This window comes from Ceratotherium simum, chromosome 29 (genome assembly GCF_057802395.1).
Source record: "Ceratotherium simum simum isolate JZ-2026a chromosome 29, ASM5780239v1, whole genome shotgun sequence".
NCBI classification, from domain to species: Eukaryota; Metazoa; Chordata; class Mammalia; order Perissodactyla; family Rhinocerotidae; genus Ceratotherium; species Ceratotherium simum.
This window is the reverse complement of record NC_141928.1, coordinates 9475635-9498409: the sequence shown is the minus strand read 5'-3', so window position 1 is coordinate 9498409 and position 22775 is coordinate 9475635. Positions and strand designations below refer to the sequence as shown.

Below are 22775 nucleotides of genomic sequence, written 5' to 3'. Positions count from 1 at the left end.
GGCCCGGGTTCGGATCCCGGGCGCGCACTGACGCACCGCTTGTCCAGCCATGCTGAGGCGGCGTCCCACATACAGCAACTAGAAGGATGTGCAACTATGACATACAACTACCTACTGGGGCTTTGGGGAGAAAAAGGGAAAAAAAGGAGGAGGATTGGCAATAGATGTTAGCTCAGAGCCGGTCTTCCTCAGCAAAAAGAGGAGGATTGGCATGGATGTTAGCTCAGGGCTGGTCTTCCTCACCAAAAAAAAAAAACCAAAATAGTTTTTCCTTTCTTTCTCTCTCTACCTCCTCCTCGTGCAAAACCTCATGTTGCTGCCCTGTTGTGCTGTCATCCTTTTGCTGCCATTGGTCAGAAGACAAATGTTGTATATCTGACTCCCCAACAGATGGGGTTACTTGGGCTTCCTCCGTTCTCTCAACCTCAGTCAGGTCCATGTACCTCCCACAAACCCCTCTCCTCTCTTTTTCTGGTTCAGCTCCGCTCCTTACTTTCGGCTGTCCTTGCTTCAGACCCTGCAGCAGAAAGGGCAGCTCATTGTGTGAAGTATGCTTGGCCATGGGAGGATGGGTGAAGGAGTGTGAAGTAAGATGTGATCATTGTCTTCAGGAGACTACAGTCTACTGGTCAACCCCCTGCTACCCTCTCTCCTAAGTGCCCCCCATTCTTGTCCCCTGAGGTTCTGCCCGCCCCATTTGGCACCTCTTCTAAGAATGCTTTTCTGTATTCCCCAGCTCCCCAGAGCTCTCCTTTTGTTGAAACCCTCAGGACACTTGTTTTACCTCCTTTCGCGGCCCTTGCCACGTTCTGCATGCATCCTGGTTTTTGATGTATCCGGTACCTCTTGCCTTATCTCCTTGACGAGACTTTAAGCTCTTTTAAGGCATGGGCTGTGTCTTGCTCGTTATTGTATCCCATGCTGTGCCTTGCTTAATGCCTAATACACAGTAGGTGCTCAATAAATGTTACTAGACTGAAACTAACGTTGAATCTCTAATGGCTCACAGTATCCATCCTGTTTGTGACCATGGCCCTCAGGTCTTGAAATAACATAAAAGAATAGGGCAAGAGGCACAGAGTGTTTGCCTAGAAGAATCCTAGGAGATTCTCTTCAGGTAGGAGCAGTCACAAAAAATGTTAAAAGCTGAAATATTACAATATTTTTCAGTTTTTCTAGTAGCCTTACCCTTCTGTCAACCCATTATCACAAAAGAGGCAAAAGGTGACGTTTCTGATGCTTTCCTGCCAGAGGCCCAGTCTTCCTACATATTGCATGATTAACTACAGTACAAGTAATTCTTATAGTGCTTAAAGAAGCAAGTTCCCTAACACTTACATCAGTGGGTTTTGTTCCCCTAAGGAGGATGCTGGAAATAGTTGTTGGTTTAAAGGTAAGAGGGGCCGGCCCCGTGGCTTGGTGGTTAAGTGTGCGTGCTCCACTGCTGGCGACCCGGGTTCGGATCCCGGGCTTGCACCGACGCGCTGCTTCTCCGGCCACGCTGAGGCCACGTCCCACATACAGCAACTAGAAGGATGTGCAGCTATGACACACAACTATCTACTGGGGCTTTGGGGGGAAAAATAAATAAATAAAATCTTTAAAAAAAAAAAAATAAATAAAGGTAAGAGCATCTGAGAAAACTGAGACTCAGAAGTAATTTCCCTGAGGCCACACAGCAAGTAAGTGGCAGAGTTGAGATCTGACTCGAGGTCAGTCTAGTTCTAGAAATAGAGTTTCTCTGCTGTCTGCTTTCGAGTCTGAGTAGAGCTGGATTCCATGAGAGAGGGGTCGCAGCTGCTCACTTGATGCCCATGCCCTCAGAGGGACTGCCCAATCTCGCCGATCCCAGGGGGTCTGGGTGGAGTTGTTCCCAGTTCATGCAGTTGGGAGAGGACTGCCTCTCCCCTGTCGTCACTGGGGGACCAGCCGGCACAGGATCTGCTTCCCACTTCTCAGCAGATCACGACTGCCGGCTCATTTCACTTGGGCCCCCTTGGGCAAAGGCTGTCAGGTCATTCAGGGCCTCAGGCCTGCTACTGCCACAGAAGCGGGAACAGTCTGCCATGAACAGGGATACGAGAAGCTGCACCCTTCACCCTTCCACAGGCACAGACAAACAGTAACACATTGCAGAGACTTGGCCGTAGAAGGGAGGGAAGCCAAGCTTCACGCTTGGAGCGGTGGCTCCTTGCAGGCTGGATGAATGGAGATGATGTGTAAGAACTTTTATTCACAAGGAGAAGACTCCCAAAGAGACGAGATTAAAGTGTGCCAGAGGCTTTCTGGAAGAAAAAACATGGATTTTGAATTTAAAAGTCAGTAGAATAACTGAAATTAGTGGTTTGGAAGGTCAAAGAAGACATGCCTCACAACCTAGAACAATAATAAAGAGGGAAGTAGTGAATTAAAATGTAAGACATTTGGAGACCTTATCCAAGGAGACCTGGCGTGTGAATAATAGGAATTCCAGAAGGAGAAAAAGGGACAGATGGAGAAGTAATAGAAAAACAACAGAAGAAAATTTCACAGAGTTGAAGAGAGAGTTGATTCTTCAGATTAAATGGATTCATTCAGCTCACACTAAGACTGACACTTAGACCTATTTTCTAGTAAAATTCCTAAACTCCAAGAAGAAAGAGAAAAATCTTAAAATTTTGTAGGAAGAAAGAACAGGTTGTTTTCAAAGGAAAGAGCATTAGGCTCTCATTGGACTTCACATGTGCAACCCTGGAGGTGGGAAGACAGTGGACTGGGGTCTCCAGACTTTGAAGGGAGAGGGGGCTGCAGTCCTCTCTATACTGGGCTGAGATGTCACCCAGGGGCCATTGGAAAAGAGAGGCGTTTCAAACATGTGAGGACACCAAACGTGTTATCTATTACATATACCTGAGGAAAATACCCAGTGAAGTTCCCTAACCAGAGGACAATTAAAGCAGAGCAGACATAGTGAGATAGGGGACGCGAAGAGTGTGGGGGAAGTGAGAAGCAGTGTCCCTTTTAGTGCATACAGTTTAATCTCAATGGATATGTCTACTGGGAATCAGAATTTTTATTGTGTATTAAGTAATTAAAAAATTTTAAAACAGAGGAGACCTACCGTAAGAGAAAACATAATAGGCTGAAAATAAAAATTCTAAACCATCCGTGCAAAACCCAAGGCTTTGGGAGAAAGGACGAGAGAGTGGGGAAATATGTGTTCCACTTTTAGGACACTTAAATACACCTGGGGCAAAGAAAACATGGAGATGTAGTTAGTTATTTGTTACAGAAAGAGAAATAAAGGTTCGATCTTCACTTTTGGGGATCAGAAGGTGTGTTAATTAGGACTAGATTTGGTTGCATGTGGTAGGTAATCCCTGAACAACAATGGCTTAAACATTTAGGAGTTGATACCATCTCATGAAAAGGTAAAGCGGTGGGTACTCCAGGGTTGGTACAGTGGGAGTTAAAGTCATCATGGACCCGGCTTCCTTACATCTTGCTGCTCTTGCATCCATAGCAGAGTGCTTCCTGATTCAAGGTGGCTGCTTGAGCTCCAGTCATCACATCTGCATTCAGAATGCAGAAGAAAGGGGGGAAGAAAGGGGGGAAAATGTTCCCTTTCAGACGCTTCTCAAAAGTCTCACACAGCGCTAACATTTACATCTCATTGAGTAGAGCTTAGCCACCCTGAGCTGCAAGGGAGCATAAGATGTGCTTAACTAAAAGTAGGGTTCTCTTGCTAAAGAAGAAAAAGAGAATGAAAGAAATGAGATCTCTGTCTCAAAAGATAATCCTTAGCAGAATGCAAATTTAAACAATAGGTATCTTTTCACCTTTTTAATTGGCAAAAAGTTACAAAGATTGATAAAACCATGTTAGCAAGTGAATGGGGGATGTGAGTGCTCCTTCCCATTGATGGTGGGAGTATGACTTGTTCCAACTTTTGGAGAAAAAGATCAGAAAATATCTAATAAATATTAAAATATCCATATCTGGCAACCCAGCAGCATACTTCTAGGAGTCTCTCCTGCAGAAATAAAGCAGGAATGCAAAAAGCGATACAAAGTGGTTATCCACACCACTGTTTGTAGGGGCACAAAGGTGAGAGAATGGGGGCACCCATCAGTGATGTAATAGGCAGCTATTACAAAGGAGCCAGCTCTCTCTATATTGATGGGAGGGAAGGCTGTGATGTATGATTAGGTTTTAAGAAGAAATTGCAGAATAATGTCTCCAGCAGGAGTTGCAAACTGGTGGCCCGTGGTGGCAGATAATGCTGAGTGCCAGGCTCAGTGCTACGTGCTCTACATTGTTCTCACAATGAACTGACAAGGAAGGTACTGTTGGATTGCCTTTTTTCACACGAAGCACAGAGAGACTTTCTGTGGTCACCCAGCCAATAGATGTGGGGCCCAGGATGGGACCAGGGTTCTAAAATCTGAACTCTTACGAACTCTGCTACTCTGCCCGAGGAGCTCTGATTTCTGCCTCTAGTGCTGTGTATGGCCAGCTCAGTGCTTTACAAATTTTCAAAATTGGAAGCTTTAAGTGGCGTCGTTAGCCACAGGCCCCACCTGTCCCCATTCTGTTACTCCTGCAGCTTCACCAGTGACATGATCTGCCTGGGCCCCACAGGCATTTGAGGGTATGGGTCCCACTTGGTTATATGTATTTGTGTTGCCTGACAGAAAGGCTTGGAGGAATCCACTCCTGCCTGCTCACTGTGATTACCTTAGGAGGTGGAAGGGGGAGGGAGTGGGAGAAGGCTGGGTTGATGGCCTTTTATTTGTACACCTCTATTGGGTTTGGCTTATAGCAAGGATATGTTGCTTTTGTGGTTTAAACAGGAAGTCCAATAAAGTATAACTTAAAATATTTAAATATAAAGAAACAACCCAGGGGGCCAGCCTGGTGGCGCAGCGGTTAAGTGCGTGCTCCGCTTCCGTGGCCCGGGGTTTGCAGGTTCGGATCCCGGGTGCGCACTGACGCACCGCTTATCAAGCCATGCTGTGGCGGTGTCCCATGTACAGTAGAGGAAGATGGGCACAGATGTTAGCCCAGGGCCAATCTTCCTCAGCAAAGAGAGGAGGATTGGCATCGGATGTTAGCTCAGGGCCTATCTTCCTCACACACACAAAAAAGAAACAACCCAGATAAGTTACTGCACCTTCCTTTCTGTCATTTGTTTCTTTTGAGATTTTCCTCATAAATGTCACTGTTTAAGCAAGGACACTCAGGTTTTCCTTCCTGTAAGAGGGAGGGTTAGGCATCAGTTGTGGTAACGTCTGACACCTTCCCATCTTTGAACCTGAACGTAGACAGACAACAGCGCCGGTCCTGCTTGATAAAGAGGGAGACGGTGGCCCCATCGTCACCTCAGTCAGAGATGGGAAGCATGTGGAGTGAGGTCGCTCAGAAAAGGGTGTGAACCATGGAAGCTGTGGGCCGGCTCCTGAGGCCGCTTACATGACCCTCTTACTGGACGTCTTGGAGAGGCAGCCAAGTGTGGCCACAGCTGTGACAGTCCCGGGAGGAAGACGCACATAACTCATGACAAATATGACAAGTGCTAAGGAGGAGAAGTCTGGGGGCTCTAAAAGCCTGTAGGAGAAGGACGTAACATAGCAGGTCAGAGAAGGGCTCCCAGAGGCAGCGACGTCCAAAGTGAGACTGGAAAAGAGCAGGAGGGAGCAGGGAGAAGAGGAGGGAGGAGGAGAGCTTCAGGGAGAAGAGCCAGCCCCTGTGCGCACGTGGCTGTGAGGCATGGCAGGGTGGGCGTGGCCACTGCGCGCTCCAGCGACGATTTGGCATCTGTTGTAGTCTGCACATCTCTCCTTCCTTGGCCGGAAGCCACTTCCAAGGGGCTGGCTATGGGAGGGGCTGGCAGAGGGCCTGCACACTCCCAGCACGAACACGCTGTCCCGCAGGAAGGGACTGGGTTTCTCAGTGGGTTGGGTACCTCTAAGCGCTCCTTCCCTCACATCCAGCTCCCCTCAGCGACCTGGTCCACTGGCCCTCCCGTGTGAGGACCATGGCCCGACTGCTTGGGAGTAGGGTGGAATGTAAAGAATCCGGGGAGCAAGCAAATGGGAAGCAAGGACGGGGTGTGGTCCTCAAGCGGGGCGATTACTGACTGGGTGTATCGAAGGTCAGTCTGGAGGGAGCCCCGGGAGGGGTCCGGGCTGGAGGGATTGTTAAGGCAAGTCTCCCCCACTTTTAGCTGGGGCCCTTCTGGCTGGCAGCTTCCGTCTGGGTGCTGCCTGAGCTGAGCCTGAACCTGAGCCCAGAGTGTTGCTTCACCCACAGTGTTGCTTCGCCCACACTGCCCCAGGCATTTGCCCCAGGTGTCTGCCCCACTTGCCCGCCCTCCGCACCCTCCCTGCCCTGCAGCAGTGCTTGCATCTCCCGGAGGCCTTCTCTCCTTGAAGGCCTTTTGTGCAGTCCTTGAGCGTTTTTTGGGGCAGCAGAACCAGGTGGCTGGGGTGGCTTAAGCATCACAGTCTTGCTCTGACCTTGCCCCTTTCTTTCCATGGTAGGCTGGGGGAGGAGTTCATTCATTTTTATTGGGAACACAACAGACTGTGCTGAGTACTGTGCTGGGAACTGGGGATAGAATAACAATGTTGGAGCACTTACCCTGTGCTGGGCACTGTGATCAACACTTAAGCACAGAGGTGGCCTCAGTTCAGGAGCTTCATACATACGAAGCCCTTAGACAAGTGCCTGGCACCCAGCAGTACCCGTAAGTGCCAGCTGCTGCTGTGAGAGACTCCGCACTACAGCCACGTGAGGCTGGTACAGTCCTGTATCCCCACTTCACAGAGGGGGAGTTGAAGCTCAGAGGCACTTGCCTGTGTCACAAAGGTGGTGGGAGGCAGAGCCGGGATTCAAACCCAGAACAGTTGGACTACCAAGTCCTGTCTCTCAGGGTGAATAAGGTAGGAGGGGCTCGCCTTACCGAGCTCAAGGTCCAGCAGGGACATGCCGAAGAAAGCAGCAGTTCCGTGTCAGAGTGACGAGGGCACACAGATGAGGGGCTCTCGACCCAGGCTGGGGACCTGGAGGGTGGAGGGAAGGGAAGAGCATCTAAGCGGAGTCCTCGGTGTGATCAGCGTCACTCCCCATCACCCATGGGATACGCCTCCGTCTCATCTGGGCTTTGGTGAGGAGGTGCTAGTTCAGTGGTCTGTGCACGTGCTCAGTTGGTGATCAATCATTTGAGGGCAGGGATGTCGCTGCTCATCCCAGCCAGACTCCTGGGAGCTTGTCCCCCAGGCACTCCTGGCTCTTCCAAGCACCGTGTGCCCAGAGGTCCTGTTACCCTGTTATATGAATCCTCCAGCCTTCTTGGGGACACTTGTGCAGATGGCCTGGGTTATAGCTCTGTGACACCCAGCCCGTCTCTCACTCCACTTCTGTCCCTCGAGTGAGTACAGTCGGCTGTCCCTTAGAACTGCTCTGCTGCAGTTACACATGAGGGAATAAAACGTCATATAAAACTATGATGGAAAACCCAAGCTAAATAAATCCCACCATGACCCTGCCATCCCAACAAGTCAAACTGTGTTTGTGTTGCCCGTTGCCCTTGCAGGCTCTGTCCACGGGGCAGGTGTTTTTAAACAATTGTGCGTCTGGCCTCTTTCTCCCCCTTGTGGTAGGAAATGAGATTGATCAGTTAGCAAATGGCCACCAGGTGGTGCTAGAGCACCAGGCATCTGACTCCAGCCTCCTGACTGTAATACCTGGCAGTGAGCTTGGCTGTGGAAGCTCACTTTGAGTTTTCTCCCCAAATGCTGGATTGGTCACATATGTTTTCCATACTCTTTTTTTTTTTTTTTAATGAGGAAGATCAGCCCTGAGCTAACATCCGTGCCCGTCTTGCTCTACTTTATATGGGACGCTGCCACAGCATGGCTTGACAAGCGGTGTGTCGGTGCGCCCCCCGGGATCCGAACCTGGCAACCCCGGGCTGCCGAAGTGGAGCACGCGCACTTAACCACTTGTGCCACCAGGCCGTCCCTCCGTACTTATTTTATTTTATTTTTTTTAAAGATTTATTTATTTATTTTCCCCCCAAAGCCCCAATAGATAGTTGTAAGTCATAGTTGCACAGCCTTCTAGTTGCCCTATGTGGGATGCAGCCTCAGCGTGGCCGGAGAAGTGGTGCGCCGGTGTGCGCCCGGGATCCAAACCCGGGCCACCAGCATCAGAGAGCACGCACTTAACCGCTAAGCCACAGGGCCGGCCCTCCGTACTTATTTTAAAAGAAGTTGAACAGTACTGAAGTATACAAAAAGTAGAAAGTAAAAGTGCCAAACAATAACACCTTTAAGAGGCAAGGATATTAACAGCTGAGCGTGTATCCTTCTGTACCTGTGTGTGCTCACCTGTATGCATATGTATTTAACACATGTCCCAATGCACTTTCTCAGTGAGCACTTCTCAGACCCCCCATTTACAGTTGTAACCCCGGCCCTCCCCTCTGCCTATGCCCTCTCCCCACTGGACTTCTTTCTCTGTTACTTAGCACCGGCTGGCACACCATATATTTCACTGAATGCTTTATTTATTGTCTATTTCCTCCACTAGAATGTAGTGGGGGATTTCTGGCTTTTTCTTTGCTGGTCTTGCCCAGCACCTAGAACAGTGCCTGACACACACTAGACTTTCAGTAAATACTTGTTGAATGAATGGATGAATGAATGAGAGTGAGTATGTCCTGAATTTGTGGACATCTTTCTCTGTCCGTAGATACTGATCTCTCTCATCCTTTTAAACCACTGCTTAGTGTCCCCTGGAGTGGATGCTCTTGAACTGCCTGTACTGAAGCACATCGATGTGGACTTCCAGTGTTGTCTTGCCTTTTGGTAGATGTTGCAGTCTGTGAACTTGCTGGAACATACTCTCTGGTTGCCTGTCTGATGATTTCCGTGCTTTGCTCAGACTCTACACTAAGTGCTTTACAGACAGCATCTCATGTGGTCCCCACGCCACACACCTCACACCTGTGAGAGAGGTGCTGCTCTTAGCTTCTCTCTCTGCAGTGAGAGAGGGAGGCTCAGAGGACAAGGCCCTGCCCAAGGCCACACACCTGCCGAGAGCTGAGCCAGACTCTGGGGGGAGTTCTTTCTGTATTAAGGATATTACTTCATCATCTCTCGTGGCATTTCAAACATCCCTTCCCCAGTTTATTGATTGTCTCATCTTTTTCATGATGTCATTTCCTATGCAGAGTTTTAATTTTTCATGTAGTTAAATCTGCCAATAGTTTCCTTTGTTTTCTGACTTTTGTATCACCCTAGAGAGGACTTCTTCACTCCAAGATTATAAAAAAATAGTGATTTGTTTTTCCTCTGGTATTTTTATGGGGATTTTTTTGTTAGATTAAATCTTTATCAGAATTTTGTTCTTATGTATGATATTGGGTAAGATTTTAAACAGATCCCTCCCTCAAGTGAATAGTAAAGTGCTTCATCAAAATCTATTGAATAATCCATTCTTTCCTGCTGCTTGAAATGTCATCTTGATTAGATGTTAATTCTCACATTGAGCCTATTTTCTGGACTGTGTTCTGTCCTGCTGATCCATTCATCTCTTTCTGTGCATTTATTATCGACTATGGCTTCCTGGCAGGACAGGTCCCTTCTCATTATATTCTTTTTTGAAAACTTCTTAGCTGTTTTTAATTATTCTTCCGGATGAAATTGTAAATCAATTTGTCGAATTCCAGAATGAATCCCCTTAGGATTTAGAGTGAACTTGTGTTTTATTTATAGATCAATTGGGGAGAATTGATGTCTTTACAATATTGTTTCCTTATTCACAGGAGTGAAATGTTTCTTTTGATTTGTCTTCTTTTTTGTTTTTTAGTAAAATTTCATATTTTGCTTCAAATGATTTTTGTACCTTTCTTTTATAGTTTACTTCTAGGTGTTTTTTTCTTTTGTTAGTAGGCTCTTGTGACATTACATTTTCTTGCTGGTTATTGTTTGGACGGAGGAAATGGTTGATTTTATGGCCAGTTGTCTAACACTCATAGCTTTCTCCTCAATCCAGTTCCATTTGCTTCAGATCTTCTAGGAATTCTTAATTTCTCATTTACTGATGTCATCCTTCCCTGTATTTCACCACTGCAACAGATTTCTTATTCTTCTCATTTTTTCATTTCAACAAGGTGTGGAGAGGGAAAGGCAAACGTGTGGACCCAGTTTGTTGTCTTGAAACTCAAATCTATTTATGTAGCTGGATGTGGAAATGTCGTTTTCTCTGTGCACTTGGGCACCTCCACCCCACCTCTCATCCCCTGCAGTGTTCTCTGTGGGAAGTGGAATGATCCTTGAAAACAACCTAAAACTAGGTGGATGTTCCCTCAAACTTCTGGCTCCAAGCTCACGGGGCATGCCCTTTATTCCTCCTGGGCTTTGGTGTGCTGCCGGCCAGACTGTGTTCACTCCCCTCCTCCAGCCAGACCTTGCCCACCCTGCCTTCCTCTCTGGAGACAACTTCCTTGCTATTTTGGTGGGAAGCGCCAGGCTGTGCATGGTGAGTCAGGATCAATGGTACTTATCAGGAAGCCCCAAATGTGAGTGTCCTGTGCTGACAACCTACTCCTCACCTAGAGGTTTCTGAAGTACAGCAGCAAAGGGGAATTAGAGGACCCTCACTGTGAGCCAGGACAGTACCTGGCCCCCCAGTACAGAGCTCTCTGGTTAAAGCTGCTTGAAGCAAGTGATGTGCTCACAGCCCAAGGGGGCCTTCCATGCCCTGTAAACTTGATTTGTATCTTGGGTCCTTACTTCCTTTGGCCAGCAGCAGTGTCCAGGAATGTGCAGGCCAGGTGGGCACACTTAGGGGTGCATGTGGGAGTCAGAGGGGCCTGAGCCCAGGCAGGGGCCCTGTTTGCCTCACAGATCTCACAGCAGCAGTGGGAGGAAGGAGGGCCTTGAACAGATGTGTGACCTTTTGGCACTCAGTGCTTCTCCTAAGGATGTAGCCCAGTTAATGACCTGGACCATTACCAGTCACACCAGTAGTTCCTCTGCCCTTGGCAGGGACTAGGAGGGAGGGAGGGACACCCTGCTCCTTACAGTCAACTGTCTCCTGTCCCATCTTCTGTTCACTGTAGATGGTGTATGTTTAGCCCACATGTAATGGGCGTAAAATGCCTGAACCTCAGCACCCCGAGACTGCAACTCTCGAATAATGATTTCTACAGGAAATGGCGAACCCCTGGTTTTAAGCCTGGTTGTGGAGATAGTGTGTGTGTTGGGGGTGGAGAGTAGGGTGGGATGTGAGGGTGTCGAATCCCTTTTTAAATTTTTTAACTTTTTATTTTGAAATAATTTTATGCTTACAGAAAAGTTGCAAAACAGTACAGAGCATTTACATATACCCTCCGCCCAGCTTACATGTTCACAGCTTACTTAACCCTAGTACAGGATCAAATTAACACAGGCACAGTACTGTTAACCCTTTCCCAAGGTCACCAGTCCCCTAATGTCCTTTTCCTGTTCCAGGATTCAGTCCAGGGCCCCTCCCTGCATTTACCTTTTGGGTCTCATTAGTCTCCTGCCATCTGTGACAGTTCCCTAGTCTGTCCACAAGGTCACATCAGATCCTCATTGGATGAAATTGATGGTCCGGTTTTGTGCTTCTAGAAGCTTCACATTATTCACATACATTCATTGTGTGAAAGTGATAGCCATTCCGTATGGATTGTAGTGAAATGTTTGAAAAGACTTATATGAAGATGTTCCTAAATAGCTACTTGCCAGGTGGGTTCCGCACAGTGTCCTTTCATTGTGTGACTGTGATAGCCGTTCTGTGAGCCATGTGCTGAAGTGTTGGAAGAGACTAACGTGAAGATGTTCCTAACAGCTACTTGGAAGCTGGGTTCCGCACAGTGTTGTCTCATCGGAATAAAGAGGTCGCCACTCCAGACCGCTTACAGAGTAATGTTTGAAAAATCTTATACGAAGATGTTACTAAACAGCTAATTGCAAGCTGGTGTTGGCACAGAGCTTTTCCATTTTGTGAAAGTGATAGCCATTCGAGTAAAAGTGTCTCATCCCTGCGATCCCACCGAGCCCCCCTGGTATCGTTTTAGGTGCCTAGCAGGCTGGTGTTCTGCCTCCCTAGGCTGTGATGGTGCATGTTCAGTCTGGGTGGTGGCCACCATTCTCCTCTCCCCTCCAGGGACCAGGGAAGCAGCTAACATAGTCCCACCCTTGCCGTCTTCTCTGAGACTCGCTTTGTCAGACGTCCCCTCTTTCTCTTGCATTTTTGTTATTTTGCCCTCTACGAACTCCTTCTTTTAAGCCTGAGAACATGCTGAGGAGTCTCTTCAAGTCCCCAGGAAACCCCATCTCCTGCCCTCATCTCTTGCTTCCCCTTTCTGCCCCAGCGGCACTGGGAGAATCAGGAGCTCCTCATCCCTTTGTGAGTTGGGCTTCCCCTGACATGGTGCCCAGGGCACTCTTGCCATCAGCTCCATCCTACATGGCTCTGCAGGATCTTGTGCCGTTGGCTGAATTCTTGCTCCCCTTTCCGCTGTCTGCCTCTGTATAATAAGGTCACTGCCTGTTGTTCAGGGTTTTTCTCTAGCGTCCTTCTGGAGGAAGATCCAGGATGCAGCCTGTTTTCCTCCAGCTGGGTATGCTCTACATACGGGGAAATTCACCCTTTTTAGTGTACGTCCTGCAAGTTTTTGATTTATGTTTTAAAAGGATCACGCTGTTTGCATCAAGAATAAACCTTGAAGAGGCAGGGGTGTGACGGGGAGACTGCTTACGAGGCCATCACGGTGGTGCAGAGGCCTGGGTCAGAGCGGAGGTGGTGGAGGTGGTGCGACTTGGCCTGTTGCACAGAGAGGGGTTATTCCTGCCGATGGTTGCCCAGGGCGGACACAGTCACCCTGCTCTTCCGTTCCAGATAACACTGCCTGCCCTTCCCCAAAGCACCTGCTCCCTGGACCTTAATTAAGATTAAGTAGATGACTGATTGAGGGCTGTGCAGGGTTGGGGAGAGGAAATGGGGCCTTGCGTCTCTGGTTTGCCTACCATGATCCCTAATACACAAAAAGGGAAGCGATGCTGCCCAGGCTTCCAGAATGGAAGGCACCTACCAGGTTGCTCCCAGGGCTGTCCTGGGTGTCTGGGATGTCCCAGGTAGACTACCCTCATTTCTTCACTCTCCCTTTCATCCCCACTTCCCAAAGCTCCCTTCAAGCCCTCTCCCACAAGTATCCCTAGGCCTCCAATTTTCCTGAAATGTACCTCCCCTCCCTGTGGAAAAATCAGGTCTTATTTACCAGCTAGTGGCTGCAGGTGGGGATTTCTCTCCGCCTATTTTCAAAGGGAGGAACCTTTGGTTTCAAGAGTAATTATGTGTGCTTGCATGAGGGGTGGGAAGCTCTAGCCGGCCTCTTCCTTGTTGTTAGTGCCGTGGAGTGGATTCTGACTCCTAGCGTCCCTGTGGACAGCAGAGTGGAGCCCTGCCTGTCTTCTTGTGCCGTCCTCTCGTCTTCTCATGCTGTATCAGACAATACTCCGCTGCTATTGACTGGGTTTTTCATGGCCAGTTTTTCGGAAATGGGTGGCCAGGTCCTCCTTCCTAGTCTGTCTTAGTCTGGAAGCTCCACTGAAACCTGTCCACCGTGGGTGACCCTGCTGGTATTTGAAATACCGGTGGCACAGCTTTCAGAATCACAGCCACACGCAGCCGCCACAGTGTGACAGCCGACAGATGGGGGTGTGGGTCCCTGACCGGGAAATGAACCTGAGCGGCAGCAGTGAGAGCGCCGATTCTTAACCACTAGACCAAGGCTGGCTGGCCTGTTCATGGAGGGTCGACAATAAAACTCGCCTGCCACCCAGAAGATGAGATTTCTTTTGAGAACCCTTTCCTGGTTTTATGAGAAATGCGTATTCTTCATTCATATTCCTCCCATTGCCTTGACTTCAAGATGATTTCCTGTGGTCTTATGCTAAGAGAGCATTGCCCATGCCTGCCCCCACCCCGGGGAGGGTGAGCGTGGTGGTGAGGGCTGTTAACGCAAATGATAGCTGTCATTCATTGAGGCGCAGTGCCAGCTACTTCCAGTGTACATCGTCCTATGAATCCCTTCAGCCACTTGTGAGGCTAGTGCCACAATTCTCCCCACTTTACAGATGAGGAAAGTGGGCTTGGCCAGGTCAAGCAACTTGCCCAGAGCACAAAGTAAGTGATAGGTGAGAATCCAAATCTTGATCTGTCTGTTCTCTAAGCCGCGGAGGTGCCCGCTTTCTTGTACGGCCTCAGAGATTGCTCTGTAGCTGTCTGATTCTTGGCTTCCGCAGACCTGCAGTTGCAGGTTGTGAACCTCTGCGGGTGGGGGGGGTTGAACTACAGCTGATTGTGAGGCCTCCCCAGATCCAACTGTGCTCTGAGCACTGCCAGTGGACTGAAGAATAGGTGCTGTAAATACGTCTCACCATTTTCCAAATGGATGTAGATATTGCTGTGATTACTAAACCACAAATTCATTTAGAAGTGTTGGTAATTTATTGTAGCTTTTTGTTATCAAGAGTTTTTTCTTAATCAACAGAAATCAAAAAGAGAACTAAATTTTTTTTTTAGTGTTGAAAAGTAAGGTCTCTAAAATACATTTACATATATATCTTTTTTTTTTTTTGTGAGGAAGATAGGCCCTGAGCTAACATCTGCCAATCCTTCTTGTTTTGCTGAGGAAGACTGGCCCTGTGCTAACATCCATGCCCATCTTCCTCCACTTTGTATGGGACGGCACCACAGCATGGCTTGACAAGCAGTGCATTGGGCGTGCCCGGGATCCGAACCGGCGAACCCCAGGCTGCCGCGGTGGAGCACGCAGACTTAACTGCTTGCGCCACCAGGCTGGCCCTTATGTATATATCTTTATATCTCTGTATATGTGGATGTGTGCATAAATGCTGCCCTACACTATGTGAACTGTGTAGCCTTGGGGACAGGTACTAGGGGTTGTGGGGAGAGGAGACTTTCCTTTTTTATTTTACACCTTTTTATTCAGTTTATGTAATTTTAACATGCACATGTATTACTTTTATGTGAAAAATTCAGGAAGTCCTCCTACTTGAAAAGGCTTGGCATCACTGGACTGGACTTTAGGTTTCTGAAGACGAGGATGGGCCTTGTTCATTTCTGCCTCCCAGGCTTCTGCACACGGTGCCGGGGGTGGCGGGGGCACTCGGTCTGTGCCTGTCCTGCAGCTTCGTGGATTGCTGCCTGTTTGTGCTGGCCCTCCTTCAGCTCCATAAATGTAGGTGCTTCCCTTACCCAAGAAGATGCCCTTCCTGGCCCTTTTCTCCAGGTTTGCTCAGTTTCACAAGTTTTATCCCTCGTGATATCTGCAGACCCGCAATCTCTAAACCCAGCCCTGTTTCCCAAGCACTGCTGCCTTCTCTCCTCCAGGGAGGCACAGCCGCAGTGGCGTGTGGACACGGTGGTGCCTCCTCACTGGCCAGCCCTCCCCAGCCCGTTCTCTCTCCCGCAGTGGGGAGGTGCGATGTTGGGTGTTGAACATCTGGTGGGGTGGACTGAGAGGAGCGGGGGAGGGCGCGGGAGAACACTGCTGAGTGATGCATTTCAGGTCTGACATGTGCTCACGTGGCCAGGGCCTCTCTTTGAAAGCCTCCAGACGTGGCTGCTTGCCGGGAAGGGAGGTCTGGCCAGTTTGGAGAGGGCCAGGAGGGAGTAGAGATAACAGTACTGCCAGCCCACACCAGGGGGGCCTTTCTCGAGCTACTGGCAGGTGGTCCAGCCCCAGAGTGATGGTCACCTCAGGGGAAACCTTTTGACAATACAAAATCCAACACGCTGTGGCTGTGCTGCAGAAAGAGTGTGTGTGTGTGTGTGTGTGTGTGTGTGTGTGTATGTGTACACATATTGCTCCTGAGGTGGACTGAACAGTTGGTGGAGGGGTTGTGCGCAGACACCCTCTTTGTTTCCTTCCTCTCTGTCTTTGTCACAGCTTCTGCTCAAGATGCGGAAAGGTGGAGCTGGCTTCGACCAGGTCTGTGGAGAGCAGCACGCCCCACATGGAGGAAGCCGGCTCTGAAACAGGCCTGGGGGTCTGTTTTCCAACTCATCTGAAACATTTGGAAGAGATCACTCTCTTGTAATTGAACATTCCTGGATGTGTGTGTTTTCTTTGAAACAACCTCCGTAAGCTTAGGAAGACGTGGTTATTCTGCCTTCTCAACAGTGGTCTGCACCAGACTGTCTCATGTTATTCTCTTGGTTTCCTGAACCTGAAACATTGAAGGAGAATTCTGCAAGTTTGGAAGGAAACCAACGTCGCATATGGGATTTTCCTTCCCCTCTTCAGGAGCCCACACACACAAGACCAGATTCTGTCATACAAAAACAAGAGATGAGGGATTGTTCTATGGTTCTGACACAACTGCCACGTTCTTGCAAAGTTACATCATGAGAATGGCTTTTTCTCCTGTAGCGTTTTGGTTTCCAAAGAGGCATTAGCAGTGTGAGTGTGTGTGTGTGTGTGTAAGAGGTAAGACAGGGAGTGTGGAAAGATAGGGTTTTGGTGTGGTACAGATTAACATGGCCAAACTCAAAAAGCCAGTCCTCTTACCTTTATGCCAGACTGCCTCCCTGCCCAGCAGGGGGCACCTTCAATGCAGGTAGTAAAAATGGATCCCCGCGTTACAGTGCAGTTTATCTCTGAGCCTCAGTTTCTTCATCTGTAAAATGGTTTTTTAAAAAATACATAGAAATCCTTAGCCAGAGCCTGAAACAAAGTAAGCATCTAATAAATTGCTCTGATGGCAACGGTGATCAAACTGTGTGAGCTCCTGGTGGCCAGGCGCTGGTCTGACTCCTCTGCACAGAGCAGGGCTTGGGAAGAGTGTCACCACATTTGCTGAATGGATGAGGGGGTGACCAGGAGGCAGGATGCTGTTGATGTGGCTGTGGACAGAGCCATCCCTTAAAACAAACTTGTGGGAACCCTGCCTGGCTCATTTGCCTCTGTGTCCCCAGTGGCTGTATTAGGGTGGACACAGGGCTGTGATAAGGTGAGAAGGGGACACCGACTTGCTCGTGTTCCTGGCACACTGGCATCTCAGCTGTCCTTTCATGCCTCCAGGCATCCACACGAACTCAGAGTGCCCTTCCCGCTCTCTGCCTGCCCTTTCCTTGAAACACTCCTGCTCATCCTTTAAGACCCAGCTCAATGGCTCATCTCAGTGATGTCGTCTTTGACCCCCAAGTTGAGCCTATGATCTGTTACAGTCCATGTCCTGTGAGTATTCACTTACTGGATTTTCTCCCCAGACTACGCTGAGGCCCCTGGCGGGCAGGGCTATGTCATCTTCGACTCTGGATCCCTAGAATTGGTCCACCAGCAGTCTCAGTGGATGGGGGTCAGCTGAACGAATGAATGAACTGCCGAGCAGCATGTGGCTGTAGGCCACTGTCTGCCCATTCGTCACCACCCCAGACTTAGAAGTCATCCTCGGTTCCTCTCTTCCTTTCCCCTCACATGCAGTCTATCAGCAAGTCTTATCTGTTTCACCTCCAGAACCCCTCCCAAATCCATCCCTCGCATTAGCCAAGTGACCTTCAACAACAGGGATCAGATCATGTCACCCCCTGCTCAACACCCTCTTGTGAGGTAGAGGGTTCGCAGAGCGCTCCAGATAGAACCTCAATTCCCACCCCGCCGTCTGCAAGGCTTCGTGCTCTGGCCCCAGCGTGTCTGTCCACTGCTTCCTGCCGACCATGCTCCAGTGTGGCCATCTGCCTCCATCACCAACCTGCTAAGCTGATGTGCGTCTCAGGGCCTTTGCACTTGCTGTGCCCCCTGCAAAGAACACTCCCACTGGCTTTTATGGCTGACTCCTTCCTAAGGTTTCAGCTCAAATATCACATCCTTGGAGGGGCCTTACTTGAGCACCTGGCAAATAACATCTTCCATCCGATTTTATTTTTTTAAGACGTTTCTCAGTGTCTGAATTATCTTCTTTGTTCACGTGTATTTTCTGACTCTTGCGCTGGAATGCAAGTTCTGTGGGAGCAGGGCCTGCTCACTTGGTGTCCCCGGAGGCTGGAACGGGGATTCTTGACTGGCATCTATGAATTTGGATGGGAAAAAAATGACGTCTTTCTTTTTACTAACTTCTAACTAAAATGTAGCATTTCTCTTTGTTACTAATATAGACAATGAATCACAGTAATATTAGCAGTACCTGGGGCTTTGTCACCAATAAAAATCACAGATATTTTCATATCACATGACAGTTGTGGGCATCTCAGAATATCTATGCTCATAACTACTCTGAAATTATGGTCGTTATTAGACCCACCAATAGATTTTCTTATTTAATGCAATAATAAAGAAATATATATATCCCCTTACATGAAGAAATACGTATATTACTACATTACAAATTGTTTTAAAAATTTAATAACTGTATTTTAATATAATTGGTTTCCTGAGTAATCCTGTGTAATTGGTTTCCTGTGTAATTTTATTTTATGCATTTAGAAACATTTCTGTGAGAAGGAGCCCAGAGGCTTCACCAGACTGCCAAAAGGGTCCAAGACACAAACCAATTAGGAGCTCCTGGCTAGAACAATGCCTACATGGAGCAGGAGCCCAATGGATGAATAAATGAATGGTGCATATCTCCCCCCGTTCGGATGAGCCCCCTCTGTTTTCAGGGTCTGCTTTCTGGTGGCTTGGCGTGAACTTGGTGTCTAGGAAATAACCTTGGTCAAGGTCTTTTGGAAATATATTCTAACTACCTTACACTGAAAAAGAGGCATTTATTACAGGGCCCTGGGGGTGGGAACCAGGCCCACTTCTCTCCTTTTCTTTCAGACACAGGGTCTCTCTTCAGCTTCTCTCTGTACGTCTGCTTCCTCCTCTCTCTGACCGGACTGTGCCTGCACTGGGCAGGATTTGGCCACCCTCTGCTCCCGAGGGTACAGCGCCTCGGTTCGGTTGACCAGCAGAGACTGGTATCTCAGGGTCCCGAGTTCCCAGGAGAATCAGATGGTCACTCTGATCCAGTCAGTCCAGCCTGGAGGCGCAGTCTGCATCTTCAGGGCCTTCCCCAGGAGTGAGGAAGTGGTTCTCAGGGAGGGGCCTGGCCAGGCTGACCCCCTTGATGGGATCTGGTCCCTGATGAGGAGTTGGGGCTTGGCCAGGCCTCAGGGACTGCAGGTGGATTTCTCTGCAGGGGCTTTCTCTGGGTCTTGGAAAGGATGTGCCATTCTGCTTGGTCCTGTCATTTCTTAGCATGTGAAATATCCCCTGTCTGAGAGTCACTGCCCATAAATTAGTCTGTTTCGTCAGTGGCAAGACATGCAGGAGTTGGATCAGAAACAAGCTCCCTGTCCTTCTCTCCAGCTCAGGCCGCCCATAGGAAGCATGAGGGTAACATGCTGGGGCTGTTGTGCTTTGTGTCTAGGTGGGCTGGGGCCAGAGTAGGGGGCAGGCAGGTCACTCGTGGAGAAGGAGCCCTGCACTCAGCCTGGGCTCCCCCGGGGGCCTGGAGCACACAGCTGGGAATCCCCTTCCCAGCAGTGGAGGCCCGTGGTGTCACAAAGCATGATGCTGTTGTTTCTTGAACGTTTTAAGTTAATTTTTGGTTTGTTTATTTTAGGAAAAAAGAATAGGTATAAATGAATAGAATTGTAGGATTAGATTAACACTAATAGTAACTAATAACCTTGATCGAGTGCTTGGTCTGTGCCTGGCCTGGATGGAGCGTTTCATATGCATTTTCTTGTCCAGTCCTCACCTGCACTTTTGGAGGAGGCCCAGGCCCTGGCATTGGCTGACCAGGGTTTGAACTCCCCAGTCCTGCCGCTTCACTAGCAGTGTTACATCACCTCTCTGTGCCTCAGTTTCCCAGGAATCAGAGGAGTCTCCACCTCCTGGGGTTGTGAAGACTCAATGGGCTAAAACGGCATGCTGGCCCAGAGCCTCGCACAGCGTTGGCACTCCCTGCTCGTGCTGCTATTGGTGCGCGGAGAGGGCCACCTAGTGCGCCACCACACAATACTGGAGAAACGGGCAGAGTTGGTGGCGTCCGTCAGATGGAAGCAGAGAGTGAGCAAATGACCGGTCACAGAACAGGGTCTGAGAGCCGGGGCACCTGTGTGCCTGAGTCGAGAACTAACAGTGTCAGGCATGTGGGGAGAGCCAAAGCCTCTGGGTTGGGCCAGGCCATGCAGCCTGGGCTCCATGTTGGCTCCCCTGGGGAGACCTACAGAGTGCCAGGCACACCCTGAAAGGAGCAAAGCCCACCTCAGCCTGGAACTGGAGCAAGTTGGTCCAGTCAAGGAGGGTCAGGCTGGCTGGCTCCCACTCCAGCTCCCCGTGACTCTGTCAGGCTCAGATTGAGTCACTTCAGTCTGGTTTGAACTGGTCTGAAGAGGTTCTGTCCATCAAGCTGGCAGGTTCTGGCACAGAACAGCTTGGCTGAGTTGGCTGCAACTCCCTTTGAGCTGGTTTGTCTGGTCTGAGACAGCCCCAGCAGCTTGACCCCCTTACGCTGCCTTTGAACTCTTTTTTGTTTTATTTTTTGTGAGGAAGATCAGCCCTGAGCTAACATCTGTGCTAATCCTACTCTTTTTGCTGAGGAAGACCGGCTCTGAGCTAACATCTATTGCCAATCTTCCTCCTTTTTTTCCTTCCCCAAAGCCCCAGTAGATAGTTGTATGTCATAGTCGCACATCCTTCTAGTTGCTGTATGTGGGACGCGGCCTCGGCATGGCCGGAGAAGCGGTGCGTCGGTGCGTGCCCGGGATCGGAACCCGGGCCGCCAGCAGCGGAGCGCACGCACTTAACCACTAAGCCACCGGACCGGCCCTGCCTTTGAGCTCTTGAGCTGGCCTCCCTTTTAGTCTCAATTTCTGGATCTCTCACTTTGCAGTCTCTGGGTTTTTCTTGGGGGTTTCTGTTGGAGGGTCTCTTCCACTTGATTCCTGGGAGGACTTTCCTTTGCTCCAGAGGCTGGTTCCTCTCCCCTCAGTCCCGTCTCTTCTGCACTGGAAATCCCTCAAACAGTTTTGCTTGTGAAGCACCCTTCTCTGTTAGCATGTGCTCATACAATTTGTTTCTAGTATTTTAATATCTCTTTGATTATTTCAAAGGGATGTGGAAGGGGAGAGTTAAACGTGTGAGTTCAGGTCACCATCATGAAACTGAGCTGGTGGCGGCTGCTTTACTGTGGTGTAATGTGTGTACTGTACAATTCAGCCATTCTGAGTGTGCAGTTCTCTGACTTTCAGTGGCTGTGTGATTGTCACAGTGATTCAGTTTTAGAACATTTCCATCATCTCGGGAAAATCCCTTGTGCTCACTTGCGTCAGTCCTGCTTGCAGCCCGGCCTCCGCTGATGTGCTTCTTGTCTCTCTGAGTTTGCCCTTTCCAGACATATCACAAAAATGACATCATGTAGTGTGGTCTTTTGTGTTTGACTTCTCTCACTTAGCATAATGTTTTTGCTGTTTATTCAAGTTATAGCCTGTACCAGTATTTCATTTCTTTTTATTGCTGAGTAGTATTCCATTGTGTGAATATATCATTGTTTATCCATTCACCAGTTGATGGGCATTTCGATTGCTTCCACCTTTTTGCTATGATGAATAATGCTGCCATAAGCATTCACGGGCGTGTCTTTGTGTGGACATATGTTTTCTTTTTTTTAGGTAGATACCTTGGAGTAGAATTGCTGGGTCACTTTGTAAGTTTATGTTTAACTTTTTGAGAAACTGCCAAACTATTTTCTAAAGTAGTTGTACCTTTTCCCTTTCGACCGGCAATGTATGAGGGTTTCATTTCTCCACATCCTTGCCAGCACTTGGTATTGTCTGTGTTTTCTATTCTAGCCATCCTAGTGGGTGTGAAGTGGTATCTCATTGTGGTTTTGATTTGTATTTCCCCAATGGCATCTCTTATTAGCCATTCATGTGTCTTTTGGGAAATGTCCGCTCACATCTTTTGTGCAGCTGCTTTTCAAACCTGCACCAGCCGTGGATTCGTGGTCCTTGGTAATGGCAAGTGTGGCTTCTAGAACAAAAATGATTAACAGATGAGTGCGCCCAGCCCATTCCCTCTCCCTGCTTGTGAAAGAGGATTTTGACCTTTCTGGCTCAGTTTTTCCTCTGAGAAAAAACTAACCAGACCAGTTCTTTTTTTTCTTTCTTTTTTTATTATGAAAATTATCAAGCGTTTAGTAAAAGTTGAGGGACTAGTATAATGAACTCCTGTCATTGGATGTCGATTGTTAACATTTTGCTGTATTTGTTTTCTCTCTACTTATGTGTATTTTGCTGGCCCATTTGCAAGTGAGTTGCACACTCACTTTGCCTCTAAATTCTGTCATGTGTTTCGCCTGAGGATAAGGACTTCTCCTCCTTAACCTCCATGCTGCTTAGCACACCTGAGAAAAATCATAGCAATTTGATGATATCAGCTAATATCCATACTCAGCTTTTCCCAGTTGACCCCTAAATGTCGTTTATAGCTCAGACTAGTTTTCTTGAGTGCTTTTGGGAAGAAAGGAGGGAAGGCAGAAGGCTCACAGGCTATTGCTGAGGAGGAGGCGGTTGAAGAGGAACATGGTGAAGCAGTTGTGAGGGAGCAGCCATGGGCAGTTTTGGAGATATGCAAGGAAAGAGCTTGGGTCATTCTGACATTCCTTTTTGGGTGCTCGACTCTGTTTCTTTGAAGGCACACTGCTCTGTGATGGGGCCTGTGGCTGAGGGATCCGGGAGGGTTA

The 22775-nt window shown here is 48.7% G+C and overlaps 1 protein-coding gene across 15 annotated transcripts in view; it reads left to right on the top strand.

The window, feature by feature from the left end:
• The window catches only part of RALGPS1 (Ral GEF with PH domain and SH3 binding motif 1), a 331037-nt gene that overhangs the window by 61884 nt on the left and 246378 nt on the right, over window positions 1-22775 (top strand). The gene's annotated exons all lie outside the window — the stretch shown is intronic.